This window comes from Macrotis lagotis, chromosome X (assembly GCF_037893015.1).
Source record: "Macrotis lagotis isolate mMagLag1 chromosome X, bilby.v1.9.chrom.fasta, whole genome shotgun sequence".
Classification (NCBI taxonomy): domain Eukaryota; kingdom Metazoa; phylum Chordata; class Mammalia; order Peramelemorphia; family Peramelidae; genus Macrotis; species Macrotis lagotis.
Genome location: NC_133666.1, coordinates 494,692,402 through 494,713,191, shown reverse-complemented (window position 1 = coordinate 494,713,191; position 20,790 = coordinate 494,692,402).

Here is a 20,790-nt window from a genome sequence, read left to right as displayed (position 1 = left end):
AACAATATAATAATTAAAATGGATATTTAAAATATCAATCTATACATAAATCAGACACAATAAGCAGTTGATCTTTAAGATATGAGGAGTACAATATTGGCAAATGAACGCTAGTGATGGAGAAATTATTTCTTTTGTCTTTGAAGTCATCCACAACTTCAGGGATATTGTTCTATTTCATAATATTAATACAGTAGGGAGGAAGGAAAGATCACAATAAGATGGGGTGCCACTTTAATAAAGTCAGTAGGAAGACACAATTTCTACTTTACTGTTGAACCAATGACTGCCTATTCTGGAACCTCATTGTGTTAGGAAAGATAAACAGGAGTCTTCTTTCTTTACCTTCTATTGGTGAGATGAAGGAATTTAAGAATTGATTGACTTGCTAGAAAATGGCAACCTGAAACTGAATGAGACCACAAGGAAGAGTTTTCTTTCTGGGGATGGAGCATCTCTGGGGTACAGTTATTCAGTATAAGGAACATGTGGGTTATATAGCATCTTATAAATTTCAGCACCTTGAGAAAAGCTCCAGATGCCCTACTAGTTATGGCCCTGTTCTCCAATCTCCTAGATTATAGATTTTATAATTACATTGAGAATATTACAGTCACCTCCAGATTGACTATTTATTTATCTTATCAATGACAATCAAAGAGTTATTTCTACAACTTATAGTTTCATTCCTCTATTCAAGTTCCATAAGGATTTATACATAGTCTAACATAAACTCTCATACTTTTGCATTACCCTACAATTCTCCTTCTTTGTCAATAGCATACATGACATCCCATCTAAATCTTTAAGGCTGCAAAGAGTGGATACGTTATTTGTTGACTCTTCTCATTGCACTGATAAATGTTTATGGGCATCTTGCACATACACCTACTGACATATTTAAGTATTCAATTAAAATTGGACAAGAGAGTACACTGATACAAATAAATATTCAGTTAAATGAGGACTTTGCCTAGAATTCTAAAAGTATTTTAATTCAGGTGTTTCCTAGCAGGCAGTCATTTGAAATCATAACACTGATGTGAGTGTGAGAATGAAATGTGTATGAAAGAGAGAAAGGCAGATTGTTTCATGGGAAAGTCATGGCAGAGGGCTGACAGGAGATGCTTCTCCCAATGCAGCTAAGCAGGGAAGGAGAACCCTATTATATGGATGAGTGGGGCCGGCAATGGCATCTTGTCATTCTAACTTGTGTAAGTAAGCAAGCTTAATTGCCCCTTGTCTTTTCAAGACGACTTTCCACCAACAATCTCATTATCACACACATATGTTTATTTCACATTTCTTAGTCCCTTCATGCAGACCTGAATGCAATGAAGGGAGAGATAATATTATGTTAACCAACAGCATTGTTTGTTCTCTTCCTACCAAATGAATGTGACTTTCCTCTTCCCATCCATTATTGACTCAAAGACTACCTGAAAGCCTTGGAATATATACCAAGGCAAGGAATTCTCAAGATATTTATGGTGTGGGCATGAAAGGTCAAGATTGAGGGGGGGGGAGCAACCAAAAAAAACTGCTTAACCATGCTAGCAGGGTCAAGTAACCAGGAAATCTAGACTTCTCTAGACCCCAATCTTGAGCCACTGCATCTGTGAAATAAAAGCATTCCTTGATGTGTTTCTCCATTGATGAGTATATGACAATGAATTAAAGAGCACTAATTAACTCCTACAAAGATATCTCTAATTTAAGGGAAAGGGAAGAAAGGATCATCTTCCTTTGGTTGAGTTCAGGGTTGTGAAGGAGTAGAAAGACCTGCATTTTGTCCTGATCACATTATCTCCAAAGGATTGACTGTAGGAGGAAAAGAAGTTTTAAAAAAAAAGTTTTTTTAAAACTTAAAAGAAGTTTTTTTTTTTTCAAGTCCCTTTAGATTCTACTATTTGCAGCTACTCTCTTCCCCTTACCTGGCATTTTTGTTCACACATATCTCATGCACTTTCTCTTAGCAAAAGATGCCAAAGCAGAAAATCTGACCATCAGTCATTAACACTACTTATGAATAAATATTAATTAAGGTATTACCTTCTCAGGGTATTTTGATTTTAAATTAAATCAGAATTATGTACTGAAAGGTTTTATTTTCCCTTTTGGAAATTGGCAACAGATAAAGGTGGTAAGAGCTTTCCTTAATGCTGAGCATTCCTTTTCCTTCCCTTTGTGATTATCTCCCATTTAACATAAATACAATTTGTTTATGTATAGTTGTATATATACTGTCTTCCTTATTAGATTGATTCCTGGAGGGCAAGGATTGTTTTTAACCTTTCAGCAATTAACCCAGCATCTATCACATAGAAGGTGCTTAAGTAAAGCCTTGTTAGTTATAACTTCAGGACATTCTGAGGGCAGCAATTCAGACCTCCGGTAATTCAAGCTCTGATTGTCCTATGATGCTCTTTATATATCTATAATGCAAAATAAAATATAATCAAACCTCTCTACCTGCCAGGATCTGAGGTAGCTATGATCTATTTAGGAAGTCAGAAGAGAGATAATATATCTTTTACCCCCAAACTCCCCCCAATAACATCTTTTTTATGAGGAAAAAGAATTGGTTTCCAAATTTGTTCAATGACTTGTTAGTTCTATATTTTGAACTTTGTAATCATAAAGTATAATTTTATTGATCTAATGAGAAAAGAGTATTACTTGCACAATCTCTGTTTATTAAAAATTACATCTAAAATGGCATGTTATTAGATTCCTTATAGAATACATGATCATGTACACCTTTTTGTTATGCAGTTCTTTTGATATATTATTTATTACAAAAGGATATAATCATGGTGATAAGAAAATAGTGTCACTAAAAAATTAGGTGCCACCCAATCAAGTTACAACAGTAATTGCTGCAATGTCCTCTTTGATTTAGATTTAGTAATATCAATGTAATTGCCACTGGGAAAAATTATAATGGCTGTTAATGATAACTAACACATAAATGGCAATGAATGGGACCATGTATTTTATATCAAGTTCAGTCATGGAGAGGAAATAGCAAACCCAGTGATTTTCAGCAACCTAGCACAATTCGTGGAAAGAAAACAACACCCTCCCTCCTGCCCCCACACAATTATATCCCTCTAATTAGGTGAGGTGGGGAGATGTAAGGATATTTTTGAGCCCTAATATGGAAACATTCTGTTTCAGAGACCTCATTCATGTGACAGTAGTTGAGCTTTCTCAATTCCCATGCTAAGCCTTAAAATGAGACCAGCTAAGAGAATAAGGAGGAGCTAATGGAGAACTGCCCAAATTTTACTGTGGGCACAACTCCACTGAGGGGAAATGGCACAATGGATAGAACAATGGGCTATAAGTCATGAAGATCTGAGTTCAAATCCTTCTTCAGACACTTATTAGCTATGAGTTTACAGGTAAGTAACAACTAACAGTCAGTTTCCTCAACTGTAAAATGAGAATTGTAACAGCACCTATTGATCTCAGGGTTGTTGTAAGGATCAAATAAGATAATTCTTGTAGAGCACTTTGTATAGTGGTTACCACTGTTCCCTTCTCACCTAAACATCCTAGGTCTGAATGCAATAGAATTCATAAACATTTATTAAACATTTATTAAACGCCTACCAGGCATAATGTTAGCATTGGAAATAAAAATAAGAAAAAGAAAGGCAGTCCCTGCCCTTGAGGAGTTTATAATCTAATTAAATCTAATTACAATCTAATGTGCTGTGAGGGGGGGAGATGCCACCAGATGTTGCCTGCAGGGGGCATGATGATGATGTAGATAAGCAAACACAGTAGTTTGTGGCAAATGAAGAAATGACTGGGATGTTAAGCCTTCTATAAAGGGAGACTAGGAGAGGAGTTTTTAACTTGGCCCTCTAGCCCTCCAATCAGAGGGGCAGAAGCAAATGAGTATTGTAATAAAGTATGAGTTTCATAGCTGAAACAATCTCCATGATAATGAATTTCCTGGTGATGAGCTGGAGGGATGATGGTGGAGTCAAAACCAAGCAAAGTAGTGGGTGGCATAGTTTGCCTTTGTCACATGCCTAAGGTTAGGGGAAAGTGAATTGGCTATACACATGACCCCTAGAAGAGGAGTTTTTAAAAAAATATTCTGGAAGTTTGATCCTTAAAAAACTCTCAGAAAGCTCATAATACCTTCATGAAATGATGAGAAATGATCCCCAAAACCTGCTTGCACATATCTGAAATTTTTACACATTAGGATAGCTCAAGATTTATGTATTTTAACTGAGTCATTGTATTACCTAAATCAACAATAATACATCAACAAGCATTTATTAAGTACTTCCTACATGTCAGGCAACCAGGTGGAATAGTGGATAAAGTGCTGGGCTTGGAGTCAGGACTCATCTTTGTGAGTTCAGATTTGGCCTTAGACATTTACTAGTCACGTGACCCTGAGCAAGTCACTTAACCCTGTTTGAGTTTCCTCATTTGTAAATGACCTGAAGAAGGAAATGGCAAACCACTCCAGTAACTTTGCAAAGAAAATCCCAAATGGGTTCACAAAGTCAGACATGACTGAACAACTAACTACATGTCAGACACTGTAAGGATATAATTACCAAATTGAGAGAGTCTCCACCTTCAAAGACTTTACATTCTACCAAGTAGAAGCTATATATTTAAGCAAAGGGTGTACCCAAGACCAAAATAAAGTGATTTGGAAAGTTGGAGGCTCTAACAGTGGGGAAATTCAAGGAAAAAATCTCTTGAAGATTGAGCCTAAGGAAATTGAGTTTAAAGAGGTAAGGAAAGTGAGAGAGGATTAAAGGCATAAGTCTTTGCAAGAAGGTAGAATTCCTATACTGCAACAGCAAGAGCAGTTGGAATATATAATGCTTGAGTGTGAATGTCAGCCTGGAAATATAGACAGGTGCCAGATTGTGAAGGATTTTAAGTAGCCAAAGTAATTTGTATTTTATCCTAAAACCAACAGGGAGCTGTTGAAGTTTCTTGAGGAAGAGAGTAACATGATCAACTCTGTTTAGGAATATCAATTTGTTAGCTTTGTGCAGAATGGATTAGAGAGAGTAGAGAATGCAAACCAGGGAAATTAATTGGAAGCTACAACTCCTTTCTGAGTTGCCCCCTTCTATAAAGCATCCTATAATTATTTTTCTAAAACTAATTGGATACTATTGCAATAGTCCAAGCAAAAGATGGTGAGGTCTGAATTTGAGTGGTTGTGGTATGAATGGAAGGAAAGAATGGAAAGAAAAATGTGGAGAATGGATTGACAGGACTTGGCAACTAATTGGTTGGTTGGAAGTGGAAGGGCTAGAGAATGAGGAGTTAAGACTGATTCCTAGTTGGAAATCCAAGTGACTGGAAGAATGAAGGTATCCTTGATAAAAATAGGGAAATTAGGAAGAGTGAGGGGAAATATAATGAGTTTTATTTTGGATATGTGAATTTTGACATTCCTACAGAGGAAATCCAAGTGAAAATGCAATGTTGGATAAGTGAGACCAGAACTAAGGAAACCAAATTCAGAGGCAGATTTATAGATTTGGGAGTCATCTGCATAGATGTGATAGTTGCATACCTGCATATTATGCAGGTGATACCTGCATAAAGATGAAAGAATCCATAGGAACTAATGATAACACAAAGAGACAGTTTTGAGAGAAAAGAGGATCAACAAAATTGGACAAGGTATGGTATATGTTGTGACAAAATACTATTATGCTATAAGAAATGATGAAGAATATGATTTCATAAAAACTTAGGAAGACTTAAACTGATGTAAACTGAAGAGATCAGCATACACAGAAGCAGCAATATTGTAATAATATGATTAACTGTGAAAGACTTAGTGATTCTGATTAATACAATGATCCAAAACAAGAGAACTCACAATGAAAAATATTTCCTACCTCTAGAGAGAGAACTCTGAGCTCAGAATGATGTATATTTTTTCATTTTATGTTTCTTACTTTTTTTGCTACATGGTTAATATGGAAATGTGTTTCATATAAGTTCACATGTAATAATGGATATCTTATTACTTACCTTCATGGGTGGAGGAGAGGTTAAAAGAAGGGAAAAAAATTTGGAACTCAAAATATTTTTAAATAAATGCTAAAAATAAATACTAAAAAATAACATCCATCAATAAAAATAATCATAGAGAAAACAACGACAGAAAACACAAGGTGAAAAGAAGATCCTAAAGGAAGGGGTAATCCAGAGGATAGAATGCTACAAAGACATTAAGAAAGCTATCAGATTTAGAAACAATTGGTAATCCTGAATTGTCAGTCAAGAAGTATAGACAGAAATCAGATTAAGGGTATTGCAGAGTGAGTGGGAGTTTTGAAAATGGAGGTAATGAATTTAGGCAGCTTTCTCAGTTTGATTGTGAGAGGAAAAGAATATAGAATATACCGAACAAACAGGGAAGGTAGAGTCAAGGGGCAGATTTGTTTAAGTTTGTAGCAATGTGAGAATTTTTGTTGGAAGCAGAGGAGGAACCACTGGGTAAGAAGAATTTGAAAATTAGGAATATGGAAAGAGATAGAAAGACACAAGATCCACAGGAATGATCTCAGTCAAAGATATAAGTAGGGGACTGACATTGGCAAGAAGAGCTACCTCATGATCTGAGACTGGAACAGAGAAGAGAGCTGGGGATGATGCTACTTGAAATGTGGAAGTAGGGAAAAGAGGGATTACCTGACAGGTGACCTCAATAGTTTCAGTGAAGATTATACAAACTTTGCTAAAAGGGAGTAAGAAGAAAAAGTCCAGGTGTTTTAAGAAGAGAAAGTTTGGAATAGTAACTTTAAGGCAAAAGAGAAAAGAGGTTCTGCAGCAGTGATGACCCATTGAATTTAGATAGCATAAATTTGTAGTGTGTTCTGTTAGCATGGCTAGGAAACTAACATTCTGCAGCATATGAGTAAAGAAGACAAGACAAATAATGGGGAATACTCCCCATTGGAAAGAGATAAATGTGATGGGTGTGTTATTTTCCTCTCATGAAGAACTTACTGTTATACCTTATAGATACTGGGTAAGCAAAATATCTCAATGAATGTAATGCTGAGAAATTTCCAGGTGTGGAGCCAAGATGACAGCAGAGAATACACTCAGCCAAGCTCTCTCAACATTCCCCTCAGATAGAATTCTGGAGGAATGGAGCCAGCAAAATGTCAGTGGTGATATTCTTCCAGTTCAAGACAATTTAGGACATCAGAAGCAGAAATCAATGACATAGAAGAAGAGCCTGGTCAGGAGCCCACGTAGTTGAAACACCAATGGTGGGACTAGATGGTGGTGACAGAAGCAATGACAGATTTGGGATCTCTTAAAAGTAGAGATGGTAAGGGGATTTAAGACTATCAGGAAAGAGTAATAAAAGAGAAGGCAAATGACGAAAAACAGTGGTGAAAAGCAGAAGAGACTTTAAAGAAAGGAGAGAGAGAGAGAGAGAGAGAGAGAGAGAGAGAGAGAGAGAGAGAGAGAGAGAGAGAATTTGAAGAAAACAGAATGGAGGGAAATGTCCAATCATAACTCCAAATGTGAATGGTATTAACTAACCCAAGAAATGGAAGTATGTCCACATAGCAGAATGGATGATTCAAAACCAGAATCCAAAAAGATGTTGATTGCAAGAAAAATACATGAAACAAAGAGACACACAAAATAGTTGAAATAATGGACTGGAGCAGAATCTATTATGCTTTAGTTAAAGTAAAAATATCAAGGGGCAGGAATCAGAAAAAGCAAAAGCAAAAATAGATCTCATTTCAAAAGATAAACAAGGAAATGACATCCTTCTATCAATCTCAATAGACAATGAAGTAATAATTCAATATATACATATGTATATATATATATATATATATATATATATATATATATGCACCAAATGGTATAATATCCAGATTCTTAAAGGAAATGTTAAATGAATTAAAAAGGATGACCCCAATTTTCTCCTTTCATAGCTGGATAAATATAACCATAAAATAAGTAAGAAACAAGTTAAGGAGATGAATGGAATCTTAGAAAAATTAGATAGGATGGAATTCTGGAAAAATTGAATGAGGATAGAAAGTATACATTTTTCCAAGCTGTATATGGCACCTTCACATGTATTAGGGCATAAAAACTTTACAGCCAAATGCAGAAAAGCAGAATTATAAATACACCCTCTTCAGATCATAATATAATAAAAAGTACATTCATTAAAGGGCAATGGAAGCATAGACTAAAGATTTATTGGAAAATAAATAGCCTAATCCTAAAGAATGGGTCAAAGAAGAAATCATAGAAATGATCAAAAATTTCCCACTGAAGAGAGTGACAACAATGAGACAACATATCAAAAAATTGTGGGATGCAAACAAAGCAGTATTTAGGGGAAATTTTATATCTCTAAACACATATATCAATAAAAAGAAGAAAGAATAATTCAATAAATTGGGTGTGCAACTAAAAATCACTAGAAAAAGAATAAATTAAAAATCCCCAATTAACCACCAAAATGGAAATTCTGAAATCAAAGGAGATATGTAAAATTGAAAGTAATAGAGAAATGACATTGAACTAATAAATAAAACTAGGACTTGGTTTTATTTTTTTCAAATGAAATAGATTAATCGTTAGTTTGCCTTAAAAGAAAAGAAGAAAAAAAGACCAAATTATAGTATCAAAAATGGTGATGTCACCATTAATCAAGATGAGATTAAAGCAACTATTAGGAATTATTTTGCCCAATTATATGCCAGAAAAACTTATATTCTAAATGAAATTAGTATTTATAAAAAATATAAACTCAGATTTACAAAAGAGGAAATATAATACTTAAATAATTCTTAGAAAAAGAAATTGAACAAGCCATAAATGAGCTCCCTAAGAAAAAAATTCCCAGAGTTGGATTGACAAGTGAATCCCACCAAATATTTAAGGAACAATTAATCCCAATACTGTATAAACTATCTGGAAAAATAGGCAAAAAAAAGGAGTTCTACCAATGGTTTTGATACCTAACATCCCTTAATGAAAGCAAAAACAAAGAAAAAACTATAAACCAATTTCCTTAGTGCAATTTTAATACAAAAATTTTAAATAAAATACTAGCAAGGATATTATAGCATTATATTGCAAAGATCATACACTAAAAGGATGTGGATTTATGCCAGGAATACAGACCTGGTTCAGATTAGGAAAACTATCAATATAATTGGCCATATCAATAATTATATTATTATCATATCAATAGAAATTACACTTTTCTTGTTAGAAAATACTTCATGAGTCAAAAATAAGACAACAAACAACATTTATTAAGTACTTACTATATATCAGATACTGTGTTATACTGAGGGTATAAATACAAGAAAAAAGCTAGTCCCTTGCCCTCAAGGAGTTTACATCCTAATGAGGGGACGGGAAGTAAAAGAGAAGTAGGGATCTTACATTCTTACAGTGGTGGGGAATAAGAAAAGAAGATATTTTGTGGAGTCATGATGGTGAGGTCTGGAAAATAAAAAGCAAAGTCAGAAGAGGAATAAAGGAAGCTTCTGGACCTCTCCCCATAATTGAGGACCTAGGAACAACTCATCCATGGCAGAATAGGCTCCAGGATAATACTCCAGAGTGAAAAAACTAGAGGCACTGAGGGAATTTCCAGGATAAAAAGAAAGATGAGGCATGGTGGAAAAATCTTGAATATTAGAAGCAGAGTCAAGATAGGAATGAAGGATGGCTGGCCTGGTATCCCTGGGAATCAAGAAAAACTGATAAATCATCAGATCTTCTTAAAGAAAAAGAGGGAGGGGCAGCTAGATGGCACAGTGAATATTAGAGCACTGCCCTGGAGTCAGGACAACTTGAGTTCAAATATGACCACTAACACTTAATAATTACCTAGCAGTGTGGGCAAGTCACTTACCCCATTGCCTCAGAAAAAGAAGAAGAAGAAGAAGAAAGAAGAAGAAGAGGAAGAAGAGGAAGAAAGAGGAAGATGAGAAACCATCTTTGTGGTACTGCTCATCCACCCCCCAATCATCCCCAAACTCATGCTACACAAGGAGTAGCTGGTAGAAACCTACCTCAAGATAATGATATGAAAACTTGTGGCTTCCCCTGCTTGGAGTCCTCCTGAAACTTTGGTTTGCTACAGTGAATAATCTTAAATTAATCTCTTGTTTGATACATGATATGCATGAACTCTCTTTTTCCTTTTTTGTTATGGATGTTGACTTACCACAAATTCACTCATTTATAGCAGCATTTGGTATTAATTGAATGAAATAATATGGATAAGATAGCTTGATTGTTTACCTCATTTTCAAATTACCCTGAAGGACCTAAAATGGCACTAATTAGTAGAACAATAGGGAGGGTCACTTTTCATCTCAGTAAATAACTGATAGCTACAAAGAAGATGAGCATATTATAATTATGGGATTAATATGAAAATTAATATCCTCTCTGGCAAAACCATAATTAAGAATTTTATTGCCTGGGGCAAGGGGAAAAGGAATGATGCCTGAGAAGATGTGACTCAACAAAGGTAGGGGACAAAGTAAGGGTGAACTGGCTAGTTTGGAATCAAAATTTGGAAGGGGGGAAAGATGAGCCCAAAGCAAGAATGACAGCCTAGAAGAACTTGGTGGAGTGAGAGAATGCAGTGGGAAATAGGTTTAAAAAGATTAGACAGGGGGCAGCTAGATGGCGCAGTGGATAGAGCACCAGCCCTAGAGTCAGGAGTACCTGAGTTCAAATCCAGCTTCAGACATTTAATAATTACCTAGAAGTAAAGTTGCTGCCTGATGAGTATCCTGCAATGAGAGACAGTCTGAAAACAACAGAAAAGAAGAATGCATCTTCATCAGCCAGGACTGTGGGTCTGGGAGCAAGAGAGACTTTATCTTAGAGAGAATTTACAATGAGTCATCTAGGAGAACAGGGTTTCTTTGATTGTAATAAGAAGGCAGATGTATGAGAGAAAGAGGTCTAACAGGAAAGGTAGTTTCTTCACATCAGAAAGAGGGTTCCCCAAGGTACAACAGAAAGGGAGAGTAGAATGAGATAGAGACAGAGGAAGGATAGGGCCGACCTGGGTAGGTAGGAGGCAGTGGGGAGTGGCTTCCCAGGAAGCATCTTTCTGTTTGGCCAACCTAACATTCTGGCTCACAGGAATTCTGAGTGGACCCATAGGCAAGTAGCAAAAATAATAGTAGCCAATGATTATATACTATATATGATGTGCCAGACATTAAGCTAATTTACAATTAGTATTTTGTTGGATGCTCACGATAACTCCATTTTATAGATGGGGAATTTGAGGCAAAGAAAATTTAAATGATCTGCCCAGGATGACCCAACTAAAGTATCTGAAGCTAGATTGAACTCAGGTCTTCTTGACTCCAGGCCCAGGCTCTACTCATTATGACATCTAACTGCCCCAAATAATAACGTTGATAGGATTAGATTATCATTTCCTGAGCAAGCAAAAAGTGGGAAGTTGGAGTTCACGGTGGGGGCAATAGCAATACAGACAGTAAGATGCCATGATAGATAGGCCCCTTATCCTAGATACTAGGGGCCAGGTGGTTAGAGACAGCAAAGGAGATTGGTTAGAATGGGATTGTAGTATAGGACTTGGTTTGTTGTGGCTTGTAGTGGCATCACTGGGCTTGGGCACTGATTATTTAATCATTTTCTAATCATCTGCCCTAGTGACCAGTTATAAAATTGAATTATCTTCCCTAGGGTGTAGGGTCCTGGAAGGGAGGAGTAGATTGTACCAGGGTAGACTGCAGAATACTTTTGTTTATTGGTCTTGGTAGAATTTTACTTGATGGTCAAAGACAAGGGAAAGATATTAAATAGGATAGGTTAAATTAATTTACATCTTACTGGGCTATTTTTATACCACCTTATTAGAGAAATGAGTCCTAAAAAAAGAATCTTTTTTTGACTCTTTGGCAGTCTGGAGGCGCCTGTGGATCCCTTTTCAGAATGTTTTTAAATGAGTAAAATAAATACACAGAATTACAAAGAAAATCATTTATGTGGGAATACAGTTATCAAGATATATTTTTTCTTTTTAAATTTTTTTTATTTATTTAAGGCAGTGGGGTTTAAGTGACTTGCCCAAGGTCACACAGGAAATTATTAAGTGTCTGAGCTCAAATTTGAACTCAGGTCCTCCTGATTCCAGGACCTGTGCTCTATCCACTGAGCCATCTAGCTGCCCCCTCAAGATATATTTTTGAATTTCATTGAGTCTAGGTTAAGAAACCCTTCCCTGGGGTAGCTAGGTGGTGCAGTGGATAGAGCACTTGGGAGGACCTGAGTTCAAATTTGAGCTCAGATACGTAATAATTGCCTAGTGTGACCTTGGGCAAGTCATTTAACCCCATTTCCTTAAATAAATACAATTTAAAAAAAAAGAACCCCTTCCCTAAAGCAATGGGGACATAGGATTAGAAAATGTTAATGGGAAGTAAAAAATTATGAAAGATTTGGATCAAAAATTCATATCACATTCACACAAGGTGCAAGATGATGGGTTTTTTCCTCTTTCACTCTCAAAGAAGACCATAATATCAGGAAGATGATGCCATGAAAAAGCACATGAATTGGATTTGAGACAGAGGGGGGGCTGTGCTAAGTCACCAGCCTCACTTTTTCCTTCTGAATCATCTGAATTTAGTGGCCAGATATGAATCAGGACAACTAGAGATGGCCTTGGATGTGAGGCAATCAGGGTTAAGTGACTTCTCCAAGGTCACACATATAGTAAATATCAGGCATCTGAGGCTGGATTCAAACTCCTGTTCAACTGATTCCAATACCCATGTTCTAGCCATTGCACCACCTAGTTGCCCAAAACAAGGAGTTACTGAAGGAGTTACTGAAAGGAGACAAATTGCTTGAGTTTCAGATTTGCTCAACCTAACAAAGACTCTCCAAATATGCTAAAGATGGAAATGCTCTCCACTGAACTAGATGGTGAATTTTGTGGCTAAACATTTCAGGAAAACAGTCGCCTGAGACTCAAAAGAGTTAGAATCTGAATTAGCAGAGAGAGTGCCCATATCGAATGGCTCACCTATCATGAATGTATGCGAGTCAACAGTCACACAAGATGGAGCCGATTAAATATGACTCCATGAAGACTGAGATAAGTGTATGGTCAACTCTTTAGATCAGCTCTTTCAGATAATTTTCTCACTTCTATCTCTAAAAAAAAGTTTTAAAAACCACTACTAAAAATGATTGATTCAATCACTTCCAAATGCTATATATCCATGATGCCAAATCATCTAGGCAGTTCAGCCAAAATGTCAGTCAATTCAATGGGGGGGGAAACCCTCAGACAAATTACTCTTTTGGCAAAACTGGTTGACTGACTGAAACATTCACCTTGCAACCATTTGTTTGAGCGTTCTGCATAAACTGTCTTAAGATAATGAGTCACTTAACTCCATATTCTTTCCAATTACTCCAACTCCCTCAAAAAATATATATTCCTGGGGGTGGCTAGGTGGTACAGTGGATATAGCACTGGCCCTGGAGTCAGGAGTACCTGAGTTCAAATTCAGCCTCAGATACTTAATAATTACCTAGCTGTGTGGCCTTGGGCAAGCCACTTAACCCCATTTTCCTTGTCAAAAAACCCACTTATACATACATACATATATATTCCTTATTATCTTGTACCTTTACCATTATTAAAGATGTGTTGAACTCAGGTCTTCTTGATGCCAGGTCCAAGCTCTATTCATTATGCCATCTATCTGCCCCAAATAATAATGTTGATTAGATTATCATTTCCTGAGCAAGCAAAAAGTGGGAAGTGGGAGGACATGAGTCAATAGCAAGATAGATGCCATGTCAGATAGATTCCTATCCTAGACATTCTTATAAGTAGATTATTTTAACTCATATAAACAGGTTATTTTAATGTACTATCTTGAATTTGTAATTCTATAAAAAATCAGTTGCCTGGAAAAGAAATAAGTTGTTTTTTTCAATAACCAGTTTAAGCTATTATGTACACCATGAGATGGTCTGATCTCTTTTATCAAATGGAATGTAAAGTATCACACACACACACACACACACACACACACACACACACACACACACCTAGCTCTCATTTCTCACAGCTTATCTGTGAATATTCTGACCCAGAAACAGTCCATTTAAGCCTACTTAGAAAATAGAATCACTGAGTTAATTAAGATTTATTTTTAATTTCAGTAAATATGTTGGGACAATATTTGACTTTTTGTCAAACCAGTTTCTAGAAAAATTCTTCTGTGGCAGAGAGATGGGGCTGGTATTAAATTGTATTGATCTCATGATGTGGTCCCACAATCTATTCTTTCATGGACTACAAGCATCATAGTTTTTGCCTGACAATTGCAATTATCAATGCAACAGGTAAATTTTGCATGACACCCTGACCACCTATATATTTAGGAAATTTAGATTTCTGCATAAAAAGGAGTAAAATTGTTTCTAAGTGATGTGGAAGGAACAACTGACATCAATAGAATGCCTTGTACAGATTATCTCATCCAACTCTCACTAATTCTGTGAGATAGACATGGCAAGTGCAGTTAAGTCCATTTTTCCATATTGAATCATTGATTTCCATGAGGAAGAGGATGTAGACTAAACTGAGGCTAGTGGAAAACTAGTCAGGATCAGAAGTGGAATTTAAACCTGGTCTCTTGACTCTATCACATGATCTCCCCACTATACCACACTTACCTCATCAGTGTACTTTCCTTAATGATTAGAGGGACACCTCCCTCATCAGAGACCCTAAGACAATGGCTAAGAAAAGGAATTTTACACATCAGAAAGTCAAATTTTCTACAGGATTTTATTCTGGTATCTCAGTATGGAGGTCTCTGGACTCTAAAAGTTTATTCTAGAAAAGTGTAAACTCTGGCTAATTTTACCAGATTGTAAGTCCCTTGAGAGCAGGAACTCTCTTTTATCTTTCCAACATATAACAAATATGGGACTTCAAAGAAGAAACAGAACGATGGATATTATCGTGGAAACATGTGGTCAAAAATGGACTAGTTATGTGAAAAAAGCAAGGGATAGCCTCTATACATCCCAAGCACTTCAGTTTATAATTTTAGGAAAAATTTTAAAAACCTCAGTATGATGAATGAAGCACCTCTGGTAAACTTCTGGATTGCTGGATCTGGAATCAGGAAGACTTAGGTTCAAGTTCTTAGATATTTACTAACTGTATGACCCTTGTCACTTGAACACTATTTGTTTCAGTCTCCTTATCTATAAAATGAGAATAATATTAATAATAGCACCTATCTCTCAGGGTTGTTGTGAGGATAACATGAGATAATATTTGTAAAGTATTTTGCAAACCTTAAAGCACTATAAAAATGCTAGCTGTTGGTTTTAGATAAATGTTGAATATCCTAAAGAACATTTTTGTAATTTTTTCCTCTCATCCTGTGACTATTTTTTCTCAACCCTGGCAATATAAATTTATTCAGATACTTCAAGAGATCATCCTCCTAGATACTCTACCAGAGCCTATCTCTCATCCTGCATGATCCAGGTCCATGTTTTTCTGTACATCCTCCATAAAGAATATGCCAAATGTGCTGGAGACCTTCCTGTTGTTCTGCTAATATTTCATAGGTAGCAGGGCAGCTCTCAGTCTGTCCACCTGTCATCCCACACACTTGCTAAATGAGCAGGCTCATTCCTTTTCAAGTAATTCATGTCCTTATATATGCTTGAGGCCACTGCTCACACACAATTCATTGCTGCAGCATTAGTTTACTTTTTTAAGAGAGAAAAGTAAGGCAGAGGATTAGAAAGATTAAAAAATTCATATTTTGTTTTCTTATAGTCATTATGTGATGCTTTCTTGGTGATTCAAAGTATTATACACCTAGAAAACTACACATAGACAATTCCTAGGTGAAAGACAAAGACAAATCAAGGAATTTTGTTTGCCTTTGTTTTGCGAAATGATTCCAAGAAGGTATCATTCCAAATGAAGAAGTAGCAAATGTTGAAGTAGATAGTAAAGAAGTATCCAACTATTGTTTATCCAAGGTCCTGGATTTGGCACAGTGACTTGTTCCTCATTAATCTATATCTTAATATACATCATTATAGGTCATTCTTGCTTTGGGCATATTCATTTTGTGAAGGTTTGAACTTGAAAATTTAATAAAATAGGACATGCGCATTACTACCATTTTCAAAAACCTTTAAAGGTGATTCCATAAATTCAGAAAATGTGCATAGAAACCTGCCTTGAAAGATTCTAAATTGTACTTATTTCTAGGTCTGGGGAATTGCTGGGCTTCTGGAACATATTTGGAGATTTAGATTTAATGAGAGAAATCCTTTTCTCATTCTTCTCTATTCTTTGCCATAATTTATTTAGACTACATCCTTCTCTCCTCCCTCCCTCTCTTATCTCCTTTCTTCTCTCCTCTCCTTCCTTCTTCCTTTCCTTTTTTCTTTAATTTCTCCCTCCTTTCCACTTTTCTTTCATTTATTCCTTCTGCTATGTCAGTTACTCAATAAGCTTTTTATTGTCTACCTATGTGCCAGTGTTAAGCACTAGAGATATAAATAAAAACAAGAAATCAGTCCCTACTCTCAAGAACAGTCTAACTGGGAGACAACATTCAAGCAATCATGTACAAATGATAAAGATATTGAGCAATGTAGATGATAAATTAGAGATAATCACTACATAGAAGGTACCAATATTAAGTGGTATCAGAAAAGGCTTCTTGTAGAAAGTGGGATTTGAGCTGACTTGAAGGAAATCATGCAGGGCAGAAGAAAGAGATGAGGAAGGAGAAACTTCTAGGCAGTAGAATTAGCCCAGAGGTGACAGGTGACAGGTCTCATGTGAAGAATGGTAAGGAGGCCAATGTCACTGCATATGTGAAGGTTAAGTAAGGTATACAAAGTCCAGAAAGATAGGAGAGAGCCAGTTTATTAAGGGGTTTTGAACATCAAATGGAAACTTTTATATTTTATCCTGGAGGTGATAGGTAGTAAACTAGAGTTTACTGAATGGTAGATGGTAATAGGAGGAATAATCAGACCTGTGTTTTAGGAGACCAATTTGACAGCTGAATGCAGGATAAAATGGAATGGGGTGAGACTTGATGCAGGGAGATCAATTAGAAGGTTATTTCAGTAATCTCGATGTGATGAGGGACTGGACTACAAAGGTGGCAGTGACAAAGGAAAGAACGGGGGTTCATAAAAGTGATATGATAAAGGTAAAATTAAGATGTGATAATAAATTAAACATATGGGATGGGGTAATGGAACAGGGTGAGAGAAAAATGAAAAATCAGGGATGTCACCTTGTTTACAAGCCTTAGTGATTGAGAATATGGTGATGCCCTTGTCAATAACAGGAAAATTAGGCAACTATAGTTGTGAGATTGGATGTTAGAAGAGAAGGTAGAGCAAGATAGGACGATCTGTAATCATTAGTGTAGAGATGATTGTTTAATCCATGGAAATTGATAAGGTCATCAATCAAAATAGTATAGAGAGAGAAGTGAAGAGAAGAGAGGAGAGGAGAGGATCTGGGGAAGGGGGAGGGGAGGGCAGGAGGAAGGAGGGCGAAGGGGGGAAGGCCTCATGACAGAGCTTTGGAAGACAGTCATGACATGAATGAAAATCCAGCAATGAAGACTGAGGAAAGATCAGAATTAATATCCTCCCCAAAGCAAACTAGACCCATATCCTCCCTCCTTTTTACTGTCTTGGGCCCACCAAACTTTATCCATATTCTCCTCCCTCCTTTCTACTAAGTCTTATTCAAGTCCTTGCTCAAGACTCATCTCATTATAGCCAGAGCAATTCAAATTATACCTTTACCTAAACCCCATATCAATTCAGACTTGTTGCATTGTTATTGCATGTTACAGTTAGACTGTAATGTTTTAAAGGGTAGGAACATTGCCTTCTCCCTCATAGTATCCTCTCTTTACACTTGGGACCCCAAAAGAGGTAGTTCAGGTTCAAAATAACCCATCTGCTCAAAATAATAGTTCACTAGTCCCTCACTAATTTTTTATTCTACTTTTTCTATAGTCAGCAAAAAACAAAACAAAATAAGTTCAAATCAAAAGACTTTAAATTGAATAGAAAAGTAAGAAAACTCAAATAGAACATTCCCATAATTAAACAGGGGACAAACTTGTGCACAAATATAAAAACAATCAGTGAAGATAGATCACACATGTGGAATGGGATGGGGAACATATGTGGAGGGACAACTCACATAGAATGATCTTAATGCCATAGAATGATCTTCCAGGAATGTCTTCTTACTGCTTCCACTAAACCTCTCCTGACTCGCTTTGGCTGCTGGACTGAGCATGTTGCTGCTCTGGAACTCGCTGCTCTCGTGATAATGAATTTACTGATCCTCTCTACCCCCCTCCCCCTGCCCAAGTAATTATCATCATTATCATCACTAAAATTAGTATTTATATGACACTTTACAAATATTATATACCATTTTGTCCTCACGCAGCCCTGTGAGATTAAGTGCTATTATCTTCATTTTACATTGAGGTAGAAAGAGACAATTGATTTGCCAAGTAGTTACATAGCCAGAAAGAGTCTGAGGTCAAATTTGAGCTTCACATTCTTTCCTCATCTTTCTTCTTCTGAATGCCATTTCTATCTCTTCTATAAGAACATTTGGATTTTTGCTGTTAGAGTCAAGTCTACTATCCTTGTTTAAGAGGGCAGTTTGTTAAAATAACTTAGATTTTATGATCACATTATCCATAGTCTTCATGAGAAAGACAATTATCCTTGAAGTTTGAAATTGCAAAAGATCATAGTTAAATATCTGAGGCAGAATTTGGACTCAGGTCTTTCTGACTCTAAGTCCATTGTACACTGTATGCAATTACCTCAAATGATAGTCAAGTTTCTATTTTTCTGTTTAAATTACTACTTACATATGTGATTGATGTGTAGACATATATGTGGTTGTCTATGTGTATGTGAGTATGTATATATGTATAAGAAAATATGTATTTATGTATATGTGTGTACAGTCATGCTTAATTGTAGCCACCCTTGGGGATGGAGGAGAGGAAAAAAATTAAGTAGATGGTGCATAGCAGAGAACAGAACAGAAAAACCACAGGGAAGCAAAGAAAAGGTGGACAATTTTGCACACAATGTGTAGTGTTTATTATATATTTTATCATATATTTTATGTAATTATATAAAATATATAGTTATATATTTATTATATTATCTTGAAATGGAAACTGATTGCTTTACCTTTTGAATTCTCTCTTGTTTCCTGAATACATGCTGACTTTTTTCTTGTTTTGTATTTGTTTAAAATAAAAAAATACATAAAAAAGAAAAATAAATAAATTCCTGTTTACCAGTCATTGTGGCGTAATGGATAGTGTCCTGAACTTGGAGTCAAGAAGCCCTAGGGCCAAATACCACTTGTGACATGTATTAGCTATATAACCACAAGTAAGTGTTAACTTTTGTAGACCTCCATTTCCTCATGTGTAAAATGAAAAAGTTGGATTCAATGACCTTCCAGTGCTAAAACTACAAGCCTATGAACCTCCTTTGGATTTAGCAGTCACCTCCTATGTATGATATCACACTGATCTTGTCATAAATTCCTCTGCCTCCCTTTGAGATGCCTCTCCAAAGACTCTCCTAGGATATGTCATAGCTACACTAATAGTATTTTCCCATATCTCTTTAGGATATAAATCCCTCTCTGCCTCTAAGAGGATGGTATCAATCCCCAGCTCTGTTCCCCTAATTTGAAAGGTTTTTAAAAATATATGTGCTTATCATGTTTTCAGCAATATAATAATCTGGCGATTGGACTGCCCATTCATGGAGAGCTGTGATTGCATCAAAGAAACATTTATTAAGTGCATCAAACACCAGGAATACAATGACATAAATGAACCAGGCATATATGTAATCCCTAAATGAGATTACATTCTACAGGGAGCTATAACATATACTTCTATGTATATACAAAATAAATACCAGATTATTTGGGGAGGAGGAGCTAATAGCTAGTGGGATTAGGAAAGGACTCCCGTAAAAGATGACTTTTGAATGGAATTTTGAAGGAAACAAGGACATCCATTTATACTAGGCTGCTTCTCTATATTTTTCTAATCATTCAAAACTCTAAATTTTTCATGGAAATCCTTCCGATAACTCTTCACTGAAACGAAACACTGATTGTCATGTTCCTTTGAACTAAACAACTACAGTTTTTATTATCTGATACTTACAGAATGGTGGGTCAAACTGGAAGTAGAGTCAAAGCCACAAGGAGAGAGATGATAATAGTGTGGGTAGCATATGTGTTTGGTCAAGGGTTGGGTGTCTGAATTCAGGTTGCTGAAGTCCTGAGCTTTCATTATTGCCTATGTTCTCATTACTTGATCTCATAGGTGTTTTGCAAAAACAATCCTGTGCCACCAAAGAAACCATGCTTCTGACACACCTCCGGCTATAGTTTCATAAATTATTGTCTGAAATGGTAATAACACATTGTCAGCAACTTAGCTCTGTATGGGGCTTGAAACACCATCACCATTTGCACAAGACCTTTCACAACCACCCTGTGGCCAAATCTCCTTGTAGGCCTAGGTCCATTGGTGAGATTCAGCAAGCTGGCAGGTGGTTTTCTGACCTGATTGCAAGGCTAACTAAACTAATTAATCACGGCAGACTAATCAGAGTGAC